The sequence below is a fragment of the Colossoma macropomum genome, unplaced genomic scaffold, assembly GCF_904425465.1.
Source record: "Colossoma macropomum unplaced genomic scaffold, Colossoma_macropomum, whole genome shotgun sequence".
Taxonomy (NCBI): domain Eukaryota; kingdom Metazoa; phylum Chordata; class Actinopteri; order Characiformes; family Serrasalmidae; genus Colossoma; species Colossoma macropomum.
Window position 1 is genome coordinate 19,185 of NW_023496011.1, and position 16,129 is coordinate 35,313.

The following is a 16,129-nucleotide window of genomic DNA, read 5'->3' on the forward strand; positions in this document are numbered from 1 at the left end:
ACACCCTTGAAGTGCTCGCGAGGCCTGCAACCAAATGCATTGCCATATCGTTTCTTCCTTGGCACAAAAACCATATTGGTTTCACTACCACTAAAACTAACAGTTGGTGTAACTGTAGAATATCTAAGGAAAGTCTGATTTACACTAGCAGTAGACATTTTGCAACAAAAAAACCATACAAAACCACCGGTGGGGTGACTGCTTAAATACTATATGCAAGCCACACACACACTCAGGTGTCTTAAATCTTGGGGGTGTGTGGGTGTCGTAAAAACCCTGCTGATTTGTCAGTCAAAACTGACCTGTCAATCACAGGGGGTCATAAATCATGGGTCATAAATCACTCAGGGTGGGGGGTCATAAATCACTCGTTTGACAGAACGTGTATGATATATGCTACTGTTAGCAGACAAACATTTGGCAGAAAAATAAGAAAAGAAAAAGAAGAAGAGGAAGAAGAAGAAGAAGAATGTAAATTGAATAACAATAGTATTGCGCATTGCTTTGCATCACTAATAATAAAATGAAGGTGTGAGGAGAGTCAAAATCAGAGGAATAAAATCACAGCCTACCTTCAGCAGCTCATCTTCATTATGATCTACTGATCAGCTGGTTGGAGTATTTATATGCTCCCGGACTCGCCTATTGTGACATCCTCGATTTTTACCTCAAAGTGAGAGAGAATACAGAGTCAACACAATACAGTCAGCTTTTTAGAGGTGCTGGATGAAAAATGGTAAAAAGTGCTGGATTAACACCTACAGAATTTGATTTTACACAGTACTGAAAATCCAGTGTTTCATGAATTTTTACTATGTTGAATTTAACTTCTGCAGTAGGTAAATACCCTGTTTTGTCTAGTATTTTCGTAGTTTATCTAGTGTGGAGTCAGTTTTTCAAAGATTTATTATTTTCTTTCAGAACTGTATTTTCCAAATCCAGCATCACTACTTTCACCCCGTAAACAAAATTTCTGAAATCTCCTGACTTATTCATAACTCAACAGTATGCGGTGCAAGTGTTCCAAAGATCTGCATTCAAAACTACATGTTTAAAGACTTATAGGTTCAGTCCTAATACAGGTTTGAAAGTCTAATTGATTATGTACTGATTAATAGTACTAGCAATAGTAAAGTAATGTATTACAAAATTAATGTTATTAGCAGTGTAATAGTGCTAGCACAAGCCTGTATTTAATAACTAGTCTATTTTAAGTACAATTTGCTCTCAATATCTGTTTCCTAGTAGCTTTTTTGCCTGTTTTTGTTCAATTAACCCTCTGTGGTTCTGTGCCATTTAACTGACATTGTAAGAAAAACAAGAATTTACTTTTCACTTTTATTAAGTCACATAAAGTCTGTTTTATTCCAGTCTACCTTTATTTTCTGCCTTGTGAGTTAATTTTTTGGTTTTAAAGGTAACATATTGTTATGTGTAAGCTTGCATTTTTATTTTTATTTTTTTTGCGTTTGTGTCTGTTTCTCTCCCTTCCTGTACTTTCTGATTTATGTGGCCATCATCCTCAGACCAACATTTCCCAATGTCATCCTTGGTTTAACGTTTCTCTTGTCCAATCACAGACAATAGAACGTATGACATCATCCTGCAAGACTACTGCATTAATTTTTTTTTTTCGTCTGCTCTTCTCCTGGATTGTGCTGCTCCTCTGTTGTTTTGTTGTTTATTACATAGCGATGATGTGAAGATGATGAAGAAGTCTCCACTGACACCATCTTGCTTGTATAAGATGTGTATTGCAAAGTAAAACAGTATCATATCAAGCACTATAAAGTACCTGAGAGGGGATCCATGCCAATTCTGAAGTGTCCCCTCCCGAACAGTATAACCTACTGCTTATATAGGGTGGTTGTTGTGGAAAAAGGAGACAGAACATATGGTCCTTCTTAGAATAGTTTAATTCATCTGGAACTAAAGTGGAAAGAGATCTTAACCCTTGGACCTTTGGACCAGGGGCCCTTTCACTTAAACATGCCAAACCTGCAACGTCAGATAACACCTGGAGCTTGGATACTACAGTTTTTAAAAGAGCTTCAATACCAACAACCGAGTTATACATCTTTCATATTATTATTGTTTTTGCTGTTTTGTTTATTTATTTATTTGTTTGTGAATCTTTTATTTAATTTTGTAAAGCCACAAACTTACTGCATTATACAAGTATGTTTCAAAAAAGCATTTTCCTACATCTACCCCCTAACCCTTCAGCCATAACCCACCCACCACCCTCAAACCCATCCTTCCCACTCAATCTGCTCCTGAGGATCTAACAGTAATAAATAAGATATCTATCAGAACCAGAGTGGTCAAACATCTGTTGGTCAAAATCAATGTGTAAACGATAAACTGGAATACATACAAATGAATAAACAAAGTTGGGAAAAAAGAAATCTCAACTCCTCTCAATTCAGACACTTAGGCATCATTGTCTTCTTCAGGTGAAATAGTGAGGTTATTAGTAAAATCCAAAAAAGGATTCCAGGTCCTGTGGAAGGATTCCAAGGAGCCCTTTCAGGGAGAATCATAACTTTTCAAGCTTGATACATGACAGAACTGGAGGGGAGGCCTGATTCCCTTTGAGAAGAATGGCATGTCAGGCCAGTAAAGTAGTGAAGGCAATAACACATTGTGAAGCATCAGGTAGGCACAAATCAGGGGTGATGCTGAATAGGACTGTTAAGAGTCTAGTCTGCAGTTGAGGGCTTAAGTGTGTCAAATATAGTCAGGGGCATGTCCAAAACATGTGCGCATGATTGACCAGAGATTGTTTACATCTCTCACAGGCATCACTTCGATTCAGAAATATTTTTACCAGCCTGGCATTGGTAAAATGAGCTCTGTATAGCACCTTACACTGCAGTAAACCATGTCTGGTGCATACGGGGAGTGTATCAGGTGGTCGTCCAAAATAGTAATTCACAGGTCCTCTTCCCAGGACCTTTTTAAGAGTTTCAGTAGGTGCTACCTGTAAAGAATTAATTAAGTTATACATTTCAAATAGGAGATGCTTCTGGAAATGATCAAGGGAAATTGATCAATATGAGATTCAGAAGGACAGTTGCTGTCACTCTGATGCTGTTTTAATGGGGAATATCGACTGCGGAAGGGCCTTAGCTGAAGAGTTAACAAAAAATTGTTTGCTTTATTGCAAATTCAGTTTATAGCCAGAGAGTTGGCTAAACCGATCCAAAATTTCCAAAATTGGTGGAAGGGAAGAAATGGGGTTAGAAATGTATAGAAGAAGGTCATCTGCGCAAAGGAAGAGTTTATGGATGGCATTAAAGTGTATAATGCTCCAAATCTTTCCTGGCTGCAAAATCAGATAGTTAAGAGCTCTATTGCCAAACTGAAGTACAGGGGGAAAGAGGGCTTATTTGGCGTGTCTCACAATAGAGAGGAAGAGGTGGTGACTGCATATTATTGGTATAAATGGGGCAAAACCAAATTTACTTAAAATGAGGAGCAGGTAACCCCATTCAACCCTATCAAAGGCTTTTTTAGTCCAAATGTCATCAAATGCAAGTGCACAATGAGAGTATGAACCATTGTAATGCGAACAAAAACAGGCACATGTAATCTAATACTACTGTGTATCACTGTATATACGGTATACTTGTACCCCATTATGACAGTTTTTGCTGATTTTTATCAGACATGGATTCTAGCATGTTTGTATTTAATAGTGCTTTACCTTAGCATAAAAGCTTCAGTGTATGCCACAGTTAGGCAGCCAACATAGTTTAGCTAGCTAACTAAAATGAGCAGTTATCTAGGGTTACCTTCCAGCTCCTTATGATTCATGGAAGCGGCTATCCTATTCAGTCATTTTTTCACTTTCCTTTCCACTTTAGTCCAATCTTTCTGTTTCATTCATGTTAAATAAAATGTGTTCCAAATGCTTACGGTAACTGGCAGATACTTATTTGACATTCATTATCCAGCTGGCTACAGTTGGGACATTTTAGCCAAATGAGGGTCATAAACTGTCGCTTAGTCATCTAGCTTAGGTTCTAGCTTTAGCCCTGGTGTGATTTTTTAAGCACTGATTAAGCTTGGTAAATCATTTGTAGCTTTAGTTTGTAGTTTAAGGAGATTTCTATGATGACCCCAGCTTGTTACTACTTAGGCTAAATTGTCCTTAGAATAACACAGCTGTGGAAAACAATGATGACCTCAGGCTTTAATCACACCACATGTCACCAGAAGCAGTGTACCTTAATAGAGGGGCAGCCGGTAAAATGGTACATGGCAAAAAAGAAAAAAGAAAAGAAAGCTGTAAAAGAAAAGAAAAAAGTTAAATCAAGTCAAATAGAAAAGAGAGCTATAAAAAAGAGAAAAAGGCAAAGAACTCCAGACAAAGAGAGAAAAAAGAGAGCTGTAAAAGAAATAGAAAAAGAGAAACAGCTCCAAACAAAGAGAGGAAGTAAAGAGAGCTGTAAAACAAAGAGAAAAAGGTAAACAGCTTCAAACAAAGAAAGTAAAGAGAGCTGTAAAACAAAGAGAAAAAGGTAAACAGCTCCAAATGAAGAAAGAGAGCTGTAAACAAAGAGAAAAAGGTAAACAGCTCCAAATGAAGAGAGAAAGTAAAGAGAGCTGTAAACAAAGAGAAAAAGAAAAACAGCTCCAAATGAAGAGAGAAAGTAAAGAGAGCTGTAAACAAAGAGAAAAAGGTAAACAGCTCCAAATGAAGAAAGTAAAGAGCACTGTAAAACAAAGTAAAAGTAGAAAAGAAAACTGTAACAGAAAGTAAAATAGATCTAAACCAGCTCAAGAGAGTAAAGAAAAGAGCATTTTTATTTTAGTTGTCCTATTGGCTAAATGTTACCTTTGTTTGAGTACGTCATCTTTTTTTTTATGATTTTTTTTCAATTTTTACCCGATTTTCTCCCCAATTTAGTCGTCTCCAATTCCACCCGCTAGTTAGGACTCCCCCAATCACACGATACTATCAACGCTAGGAGCGTGAAGGCTAACACAGGCTTCGGACTCACCAGTGCCCAAACTCACTAGCTTGTGGCGAAGCACCTGTTTCCAGTGGCTGAGCTCGGTGGTTTTACTCAGTTAAGTGTTCATCACAACCTCAGCCTTGCTTTGCTCTTTATGTTCAGTTTGCCCACTGTTAGCACATTACCAGGTTTTCACCATTTGACCACTGTTTGTAATTAAAGTTTTTCTCAGTGGCTTTGGTGCATTTGTTGAATCATCATGAACATTTGAACAACATAAATGTATTTCTCAAAACAATTTGTACAAACAGCATCATACAATGGATTCCCAACAAAAGCCCATAATTTGCTCAAAATCCTTTGTTTGTGTCCCAAGAGTAAGTACTTATGTCAATGAATGTCAGTGTCATTACAATGAAAAATCCTTGTGACATTGATTATGAACAAGTCAAAATGCTTAGCCATGTTGTCATATATCAGTATACTCTGTCAGTATTTTCTGATGGCTAAGGTTTTGATGACAATGATTGAAAATGCATAAGGCTGCACTTTTTCTGTGTTGCATATATCATTTTCAACAGTACAAAGTTACGCATTACTGTATGCGGGAGGTTGGACAGGTTTCATATTCATGCTTTTGTTGTTTGTACTGTAACTTGCTGACAGACCATGTCATTGTGACACAGAAAAGTAAGACAAAACTCCTTTACAGCACTCAAGTGTGTGAGTGTGTGTGTGTGTTTGCATGTTACAGTACATACAGTACTCTATAGTGTAGTGTACAGTATTACATTACAGAGTACACAGTTGGATTATACACCTGACCTGTTCTGTCTATAAAACATTTGATTGATTGAGGACACAGTTGTTCTCCCAACATTCAGCTGTACCCTTTTATCAGCCTTGGTGATGATTGATAACATGGTCCACCATTTCATCAGGAATGTACCCGCAGCCTTTTCTACCTCTTCCTCCATTTTGCCTTCTCAGCCTTCCATCATGCATCCTTACTTCTCTTCTTCTTTCTGGCTGTTTATCCTGGTTATTTCCTTGTTGTTCTTCCATTGTCAGAAAAGTAACACTGTGGTGTGCTCTGTCTGTATATGCTTGTCAACTGAAGGTTAATAAGATGTACCTCTGAGCTCTTTAAGAGAATTGGTTGATCATTGGTTGATGTAAAGCTTCACACTCTCCACTTCATCAGTGAAAGTCAGGATTCACCTGAGAGCTAATCATCAGTTTAGGAGACAATTATCAAAAGGCTAATAGAAAGCTATAAAATATGCTTCACAGGTTATGTCAACTGGCCAGCACTTTTGAATGTAATGACTTATACAATGAACTAATGCCTAGAGGTTTTGGGGGTTAGGACTATTCATCAGAGAACAAGTAGCATACATTTTGATCAATATGACAAAAAGTAACTGATAATGTAGGAACCAGCAGACAACTGTACTGCATCATTTGCATGATGAACACTAACGCACAACCTCATGCAGAAAAGAATGATGTTTTGTATTCTAACAATGGGAAGTAACAGACTACTGCACTGAGTGTTAACTCTTTGAAGTGACTGATCAAAACAAACACATGAGGGTGTACCACATCAGTTGGTACAGTGTGGTGTGATGGCTCCTGTCATCTCTGAGAATAACTGTTTCTGTAAATAATAATAAATGATATGGCTATTTATATTTTTTGGCACTGAACTGTGTAGTGTATTCCAATACTACATACCTTAGGAAGAATGGTAATGATATATATATATATATATATATATATATATATATATATATATATATAATGAGTAGTTTTTATATGAAATCATAATTAGTAAGTAGTTCTCTAGGAGATTAGTAAAGTACCCTAATCATTTGTTCACTACTGAGTAATTAACCAGTACTCCTTCATAGTTAATAGTAGTGACTTGAGTTTTAATGCAGGACAATTCATTCACCCTTGTTTAGTCCCTGCATAGTTATGTATTTACTCTGAAATAGTATAATAAAGAGTTACTTGTAGTTTTCTTGCACAATTTTTTGTTACTTTTATTTGTCAATGAGAATTTATCACTAAATCTTATATTTAACTGATCAGTAGAAACAACTGAAGTTGTTACTTAACAGCTTTCATTATCTAACATTCATTTACTTAAAGATTAATTCAAGATTCCAAGCAAAGATTATTTAACAGTATTTTTAACCTCATTGAATCTGATTATAAAGCATAATGATCACTCAATAAACATATATCTCAAATGATTAAATTCCAAAATCACATTTCTTGAACACATTCAGTAGATTCTAATTACAGCTAATGATTACACAAATTACTGCCACAACATTTTTGGCCACCCGCAGCTTGGTACAGAACAAAACATTGCTCCCTAGTCAGGCAGTCCTGGTACATAATCACTGTGAAAAACAAACAAAATAATGTCATGTTATTTGAACCACAAAAGGCAAATGAAAATGAACACAATAACCATACATGTCCACTCAGGGACACTTCCAACCTTCAAATATTTGTTTAGGCCCAGAAATATCAGCGGGCTTAAATCACTTTTAGACTTTTATTGGCTGGATCAGCTGCATTAGATAAAGGTTTAACCCTTGAAACCCTAGGGTAATTTGGGGTGATTGTTTGGTATTTGAGTCCGTTACAATTTTCAATTGCAATTATAAAATATTTACATGAGACAGTCACACATGACATATATTGTCATTTTCAGGGGACCCAGGGCTGATCAGATATGCCATTGTTTGACATGTAAATGCTAACAGAATTTTTACATCTTTATCAATATGGCTAATTTTTGAGTAAAAAATTCACCTAGCACCTGCAATACTTAATTTTTGCTTATACAGATCTTGAAAACAAGTTGCACCTCATAGACCTTTTCAGAAATTGTTAGGTTGGAGTGTCTGTGAGCTGAAAGTGCAAGAATTTTGATGGTGATTCATTCTGTTGGTCATTATTCAGTGAAAATAAACAATTAGCATGAAACAGCATTTTTCCACCCCTCCCTGACTCTCTTAGTGCTGACAGTATGCACAGAGCGCATGTTTAGTGTTTAGTTTGACTGCATTTTATGTCATTACTATGTGTTTTTAGCTGTAAGGTTCTGATTATCAACACTAAACTCTGTTTGAGACATGAGAAGTTATAGATCTCACATGTACAGTTTCAGAGATTAAATAGGCATTTAAATGAACATAAATGCAGGCTCTGAACGGTGGTTTTCTGACCTAGATTACTGACAGAATCATCGCTGAACTTCCGCAAAGTCACTCTGGACATACAGGGTAAGTCCTGCTGAGCTGTGATATGTGGATTGCGTCGCTGTTTTAAACTAAGCTCAGCAAGACTGTAGTATTGCTAAATGTGTTCACAATGTCAAAAATGTAAGGTAACATGAGAGAAAAAATCTTGTATGGTAAGATGCTTATTTATTTAAGATGATAAGTATTTAACTAATAATAATGAGGAAAAATTACATATTTTTAACAACTTTGTTGTAAAGTATGGGAACCAACAAGGCACAAATTAATTAGTTCAATTTGAAGTTCAAAAAGAAAATTTCAAAATCGATTCTAGTCCATGTACATCAGAAAAAAAAAAAAGTTTTTAAGTATACAAGAATAAGAAATGACTGCAGATATACACTTGTATGCAGATGCTTGAAGTCCCCTGGCATGACTTTTGTTGATTTTCTAAGAGAAAACACTTCTTTGAAATTTGAGTAGCGTGTTTAAACTTTTGCATATGACTGTAAATCATACTCAAGTCAGATGACAAATTAATGTAAGATTTCCCATAAAGCCAATAGCAGGACAACATTTTAATTTTGTGCTGTTCCAGTTTCATGTATAATCATGCTGTACATGCTAAACTCATGCACAGATAGTTTAGCATGACAATACAAGGACCTTATTTTAAAGGGGGGCTTCTTCCCCCATTTTGCCTCAGTTATATTTTGAGCTTTTAACATTTTTTAACATCATTTTTAACAGCCATTCATATTTAATAAGAGAAGGTACATCAGAGAGAGAGAGAGAGAGAGAGAGAGAGAGAGAGAGAGAGAGAGAGACAGAGAATTATTGGTCTTACATTTTCCTAAATTGTAGAACAGTCCACATGCAGAGTTTGACACTGAACAAGTAATATTTTGAGGGCTTGTGCATTTATATTGAGGATTAAACGATGCACATTGGAAACACTGCAGGCTCTGACCTGTATCAGAAAAAAATTAGATATTAACTTGAAATCAATGAGAATTTAAAGAATAAAATGTTTTAAAAAATATTTCTTACATACAAAGGTTAGCGCTTTTTATATAAAATGAATAAATAATATATTACTTCTTTAATATATTAAAACAGGGTAACTACCTTCTTATTTCAAATAAATAAATGATAGAAAACTTTATATTGATCATACCTATATATAGACATGTATGCTTAGTCTATATTTAATGGGTTGGATGTCACAACTGTCACTGTCTTTGTGCAGTGCATATACAGTGTATGCCTAATACTTAGTGCTCTTATTTTGGCAACATATGCAACTGACTATAATATTAGAAGTGTCTTGGTAATGTATACAACTGACACAAAACAGCACTAATGTAATTTCAAAGTGTTACACAGTTAATCTTTGAGCAGCTTAAACTTCAGAATACAATCTATCACAGTGAATCCTAATGTAATCCACTGTAAAAGTAATCTATCACTGAATCTGTAAAGACTGTTTAAAAGAATATGATAAAAAAAAAGAGGAGAGATGTCATTGATAGAGCGGACTTGAGAAACTTACCTTGACTGAGAGCCAAAAGGAATATAACAGCACTGACCAAGATCTTCAGGTCCTTATAGAGAATTTAAAACATCAAACATTAGGCAAAGTTTAAGATTCAAAGGATTTTCAACTGAGAATCTAAAATTAGAATTTAGTCCTGGACTACTACTCTTCTGTTTCTGAGATACAAAGCATCTCCTATTTCCAAATGTTAAATTATGCATACAAATACATTTAAATAAATGAAACATTAACAATGGCACAAAAAATCATCATTAAAATCTAAAGTCCTCCATCTTCAAACATTGTAATTTAAAGCCATTTGAAATGACTAAAAAGTGCATTTGGCACAAATTATCCTTACAACACTGAGACATCAAAATAACAGTCTCACCATTCTTGTATCTGCCAGATGAAGACTGCATTAACAAAAGGATATGTTGCTGAATAATGTTGCTGTCCAGAAACTGGGTTTAAATATTACTCAGATGGGATGCGAAAGTTGCTTCGTAGATGTGGTCACCATGGGGAACTGAACGTGCCAAATAGGAGTCTGGTCATATGACATGCTGGTGGTGGATCAATCTGTGGGAAAGCCTGTGATGGTGTAAGAGACATGTATTGGGTGCACTGTAAAAGTTAACACTTAGGAGGGATGCAGGATTCCAGTGTAGGCTTATTAAAGCAAAACAAAATCTAAAGCCAAAATCCAAACTGACCCATGGCATTCACAAAAAGAAAAACCTCAAAAAAAGAGAAAGTTTCTGGTGAAGGACGGATTCTGAGGTTTTGATCATTTTAAAATATTGAGAATTATTTACAGTTAACAATTGTATGACTGACTTATGCAGTCTAACAACAGATCTATTATTCTTCAGCAAGACAATGAATGCTGTTAATGCCAGAAAGTTAGCAGGGTGCAAGCTAACACTGATTAACCCCATCAACATAGTATGTAGCTATTACTCACTTTTGTGATGACAACAGTGTTGCATGGTGTAGATTTTAGTTACAAAAGACAGAATATTCATAACCTTTTCACAGACCAATGGCAATAACTCATAATCAGGTATAATTTGATATGTATCAATACCTCAGATCAAAAAGACTTTTTTTGATATCTCAATTTTAAAGCCATATCCAGCACTGACAATCAGACCATGACTATCTTCAGTGTCTTCAAGAAGACTGACAATAAGTGAGAGTTAATATTTCAGTCAGAGTATAATATTTTAAAATATTGTGGTCTTCTGCCACTGGCTGCACTGCTGTGGAGGTGCAACCCTCCCAGACAGGCCACTGAACAAAAATTTAAGGAAATGACAGCAGTGGGGTTATAAACCCATTAAGAAGACAGTGCCAGTGGTCCCACTGGTCCTTGCAAAGGTGGTTTTGCATACACTACCAGCGTCACTCGCTTTGGATGCCAGAGAAAAGACAATGTTCATGCTGGCCACAAAGCTATGGCATTTCATGATAATGGCCTCCAGAATGCACTGGCTATGTTTCAGTGGCTGATAGAGTAAGTGCTCATTGGCATCCTCAAAGACTGGTGCATTACAGATCTCAACAATGTGCTGGGCCACACGCCAGATTTTGATGGCGGGGGCTAGCAAATTTGGAGCAGGTATTTCAGGCTATGAAATCCCCAAACTTCTGGCTGCAGTCTCAGAAATGTAACTGTAGGAAGTGTAAATATGCTGACCAGGACAATGAACATTCTGAGACCTCTGCAGTGGGGAGACGACAGTGGGTCCACACATTCCTGCATACTTAACCTCTTAAATGGCCAGGACCTGCTGGTGAGCCCAAAGTTTTATTTATGAACTCTAAAGACTCTTTTTCAGCACCATGCAAATGTCTTTATGCAAACACCGGAAGTTATTTATCTATGAAATTTATCTATAACAGAGAAAGTCAATGTAGCATCTTTTTACCTCTCTTTTTGCCCTAAAAGCATACTAATGGAATAAACATAGACTACATCCATAAATGACGCACTCATTGTAAAATAACAGACTTTTGCAAAATAATATAAATTCAAAAAACTCCACTCAGTTCTTTCACCCAATACTTGATCATCTATGCCATGTGGGCATGAATGCTTCCTCAGTTTTGTCTACTGGAATTCAGGCCTCTCTACAGTTATTTCTTCAAAAATGTATGTCCTTCTGCTTTTAATTTTCTTTTCTGTTCCTGTATTTTCCTTCTAAAATCATGCCCCTCAAATCTCCAATTAAACCCATGAATGATCTCTGCTTCTTACAGTCTCCTCTGTAGTGGAACAGCAAGGCCAATTCTTTAGTTTCAACTATGCACTCAAGACATTTGGGTTTGAGATCAAAAGATGAGCTTCAAAAACAGTTCAGAAATCTAGCCTTTATTTTTATATTTACATCTAGATGTGTTAAATAATGTGCAGCATTGCACCTTTGGTGGCAGACCACCCAGTTTTTAGGTGAGCAAATATATAGAAACAGAGTCTTTAAGTAAATTAAATTAAAATGCTTAACTCTTCTAACCCAAAGCAACATGCATAGCCTTCTAGGCTTCACAACTTCAGTATCATTCATTTTCATATACTTGTCTGAACAGCATGTTATTAAGAGCTTAATGGCCATCCATCCTGCTATTTCTATTTTCTATGTGTTTCAAAGTTTGAAGCATAAACTTCATCTCCTGCAAAACGGACTTACACTTTACAATTGAGAATGTAATCATATTCAGGTGTTTGCATGGTTGTTTTTCTTCTATTTAATGGATTATTTACAGGATTACCTACCTCGTCCAATTGGAGAGAAATTGTATTCTGAATGGCCTCAATTGGACTAGTCTTTTTTCCAATTGAGGTGTATATGGACACATTCTATTCCGATTGAGCTATTAGCTGGATTGTTGCCAGATTATTAGACTGCATGTAAATGTGGCAAATTATTTTTTTCACAAAAAGTTTCAAGTAAAATTATAAAATTCACAAGCAGAATATGTAGAATGAAAATGCCCAACATTTTCTAATCCTAAAATAATTTTTGTACTCATTTTGCCAGTTTTTGCTTTTTTTGTCACCCCAGAGGATAAATGTATTACTCTAATGTTTATCTTTGATGTCTTAGGAGACTTGTTTGTGATTCTCACTTACGTTCCATTTAGAGATCAACTTTGTCACAGATGTTTCTACTTCTGAGGTTAAAGGAGTCAAAACAGATTTCAGTTTCAGATGCATACAAGATCTGGGGAGATCTTTTTCTTGTCTTGATTTAATTTTGTTTAAAACTCTTTTAGAATGAACAGGAATTACTCAGTAAAGCAATGAAAAAGCTAGTAAAATCATGCAGAAGTTAAGGACTAAACCTTTGTAACCCTAATTAAACACATTCGGTTTAACTAACACAAACAACTGTCAAATCATTTTTACCTTTTATTCTTGAACCTTTTATTTAAAAAAAAAAAAAAATCCGGACTGTAGTCAGATTGTCAATATATGAGTAATAACTGTCTTGAGTAAAAACTGTCAAAAATATATGAGTAATAAACTTGTGGTCATGATTTAATCCTCTGTGTTTGCCTTAACATATTCAGCAAATAAGTGAATATATGGAAGCCACATTCCTCAAAAACAAATCACGTTAGGATTTTACAATTATATTTAAGTGAAAATTAGTCTGATAGTAGACAGCATATCTTTCATCCTCCTCTTCTCCTCCATCATTGCTTGCACTTCCTGCTTGCAAGCATCACTTGGTTCCCATGGTCTATCTTCATTTGATCCACTCTGTGAGAAGTCTTTGAGTGTTCCACATTCTGGTGTTCCAAAGTGGGAGTGGAGACTGATGCTGTGTTGGTGCCAGTGAAGGCTGGTGCTTTCCTAGTACACAAGGGGCTTGTACTGGGTTTGTGGAGGTGAAAACCAGTTGAGACTCTACCCCGCAGCTAGAAGTTGTGTCTTTGTAAAGGCATGTAGGACTGTGGAGGGTACCGATGAAATGCTGTACAATCTCTGAGCAGCTAGATCATTTTTTTTCATGTCCTTTTTCGCTCCCTTCTCATTTTATTTTTGTTTAGATTGGCCAATGTAATCGATGATGGCATTATAGATTTTGCTGTCAGACCACCTTGTAAGAACTCTTCATCCAGGTTTAAGATCTTTGAAACTGCCAATAGTAGACTCATCCTCTTTCAGTAAATCACAGGACTTGAAAATGTATGCTCTGCATCCATCTTCGAATGTCACAAATAAAAAATGGCCTGAAAAACAGGAGATGAGACAGCTTAATTGATTGACAGTATATAAAAATAATCAATGTCTGAAATTCCAAAAACTAAACTTGCAGTTACTTAAAGCTGCACTACGCAAGATGTTTTTGTTAACACTGCAAGAAGTAGCAAGTTATTTGTTTTACAGCTGTCCCAAACTGTTCCAACTATTTGTGACCAAGAGTGCAAGGCAATGCTCTAAGATAAGTTTGCACCACAGATTCTTTATTTAAATATTTTAATTTTTTTTTTCAATATGAAACAAGGATGTGCCTCTAAAAATAAAAACACATCAATATATCTTTAAAAAAAGACAAAATCGATTATTAAAACCAAAGGACATAAGATATAATATTTCTTCAAGCTTAAAATTTCCACAACACAATATGTCCTGCTTTAAACAATAAATAAATAAATAAATTATATATATATATATTTTTTTTTCCATACAACTCAGTGTAATCATGTCAGTCAAAAAAAAAAATAAATTAAATAAAAAAATAAAAGGTACAGTGATGAGCCGTCTATGCTACAGCCACCTGCTGCAAGCCACTGACCACCTGGCCTAGCCCAATCTGAAAGAAAAAGAAGAGAAAAGAAATATTAAATAAAGAAAAAAAAACATAAAAGTTATACAGTTCATATACAACCTCAAGATGAAACAACACTTAGAACCTTAAAACTTATCTTGAAGAAAAAAAAAAAAAGGTTCACTAAACAGGAAAAAACACAGGCAAAACAGCCGGATGACTTGAGACCCTGTCTTTGGACAGAAAGTAAAATTAATCATACTACAAAATTACATTTTACATAAAATACAAATAACTTCCATTTAACAATTGCCCTTATTCAGTTGGAAACAGGAGCTCCTAACCCTCAATCAGTGGTGTACCGCATAACCATGCAGGCATTCACCACAAAGCAGCCAACCAATCTAGGGCCAAGTATAGGCCCACCGGAACAAATGCCTAAAAAAGTAAAACTTCAGTGCTCCATATGCATATAGCACCTTTAAACTAGCTAGTATGAAGCTGCTCTAAACATAAACTATCAAAATCTCTTATCTTTGCAACTTCAGGAGACCAATAAAACAAAAAAAAAGAAAAAAAACACAAACCTCTTGTAGGATAAGATTAGGGCCTACCCAATAAAGAGGAAAGGAGTAACACCTTACTACTCAATGACTGCAACAGATACCAAAATTTCAGTTAGATCCAACCATCCATTGAACTGAAATCACAACCAAGATTTTTCCTACCTTAGGCTTCCACAGCACCAACAAAAATGCAGAGAGATCCAACTGCTGTCCAGGCCACAACAAACACCACCAAAGGCCAACAAAGAAATGCTTTTCAAGGACTCAGACACCTGTGACCAATTACTATGAGGAGAACTACGGGGAATGGGAAGACTACCACAATAAAAGCGTCCAAAGTATTATTGTACCCATCGTAATAAAAGGCTTCCAAATATTTCGTCCTGCCACATATTAATCTGTTTTGTTTATGCTACTGTTAGTACTACTAACTTTAGTGTGGAGTATTGATGTGCATTCAGCCAAAACTGGCCAAAATAAACATGAGGCTGGAGGCGTCTTTTAGGTGATGTCAGTGGTATAAAGAGGCTAAAACTGAGACACTGTTAAATTAAAAAATGTCAAATTATTCAAAACAAGCCAAGTGATGGCAGTGATGGAGGCTGCCTAATCAGATTTAAAGTCACACCAGCTAACCAATACAACACTGGAAGCTGATGAGGACACATCGTCTTGGAGTATTTTTTTCTTCAGTGGACAATTCGCCGACATGTTTGTTTATCATATAACTTTATATTTTCACTGGCTCTGGACCTAAAGGCGCACCAGACCCGGCCTCACTATCCCTGCCTTCTCAGTCATGTCGTCTACAACACATCAGTGGCAACACGCTTGTGTTTAGGAGCAAGTAATATACATACTTACTTTCAAATATTAGCAAAACTGACACATTTACAGTCCTTTTTACATTTACAGCAACATCGCTAGCCAATGAGCCATTATGTAGCTATGCCACTAGACTAACATTAGCTGGCTTGCTGGCTAAAACATGACTGTTACTGTAGCCCCTGTCTGTTGG

General features: G+C 36.0%; 1 long non-coding RNA gene across 1 annotated transcript; it reads right to left on the reverse strand.

Moving 5' to 3' along the window:
* Positions 1-7,147: 7,147 nt before the first annotated feature.
* On the reverse strand, positions 7,148-10,195 carry LOC118803940. The gene is made up of 4 exons (XR_005006943.1): positions 10,156-10,195; positions 9,780-9,831; positions 9,075-9,197; positions 7,148-7,378 (listed from the first exon to the last, which is right to left on the reverse strand). It is a non-coding gene; the product is annotated as an uncharacterized LOC118803940 (long non-coding RNA).
* Positions 10,196-16,129: the final 5,934 nt, after the last annotated feature.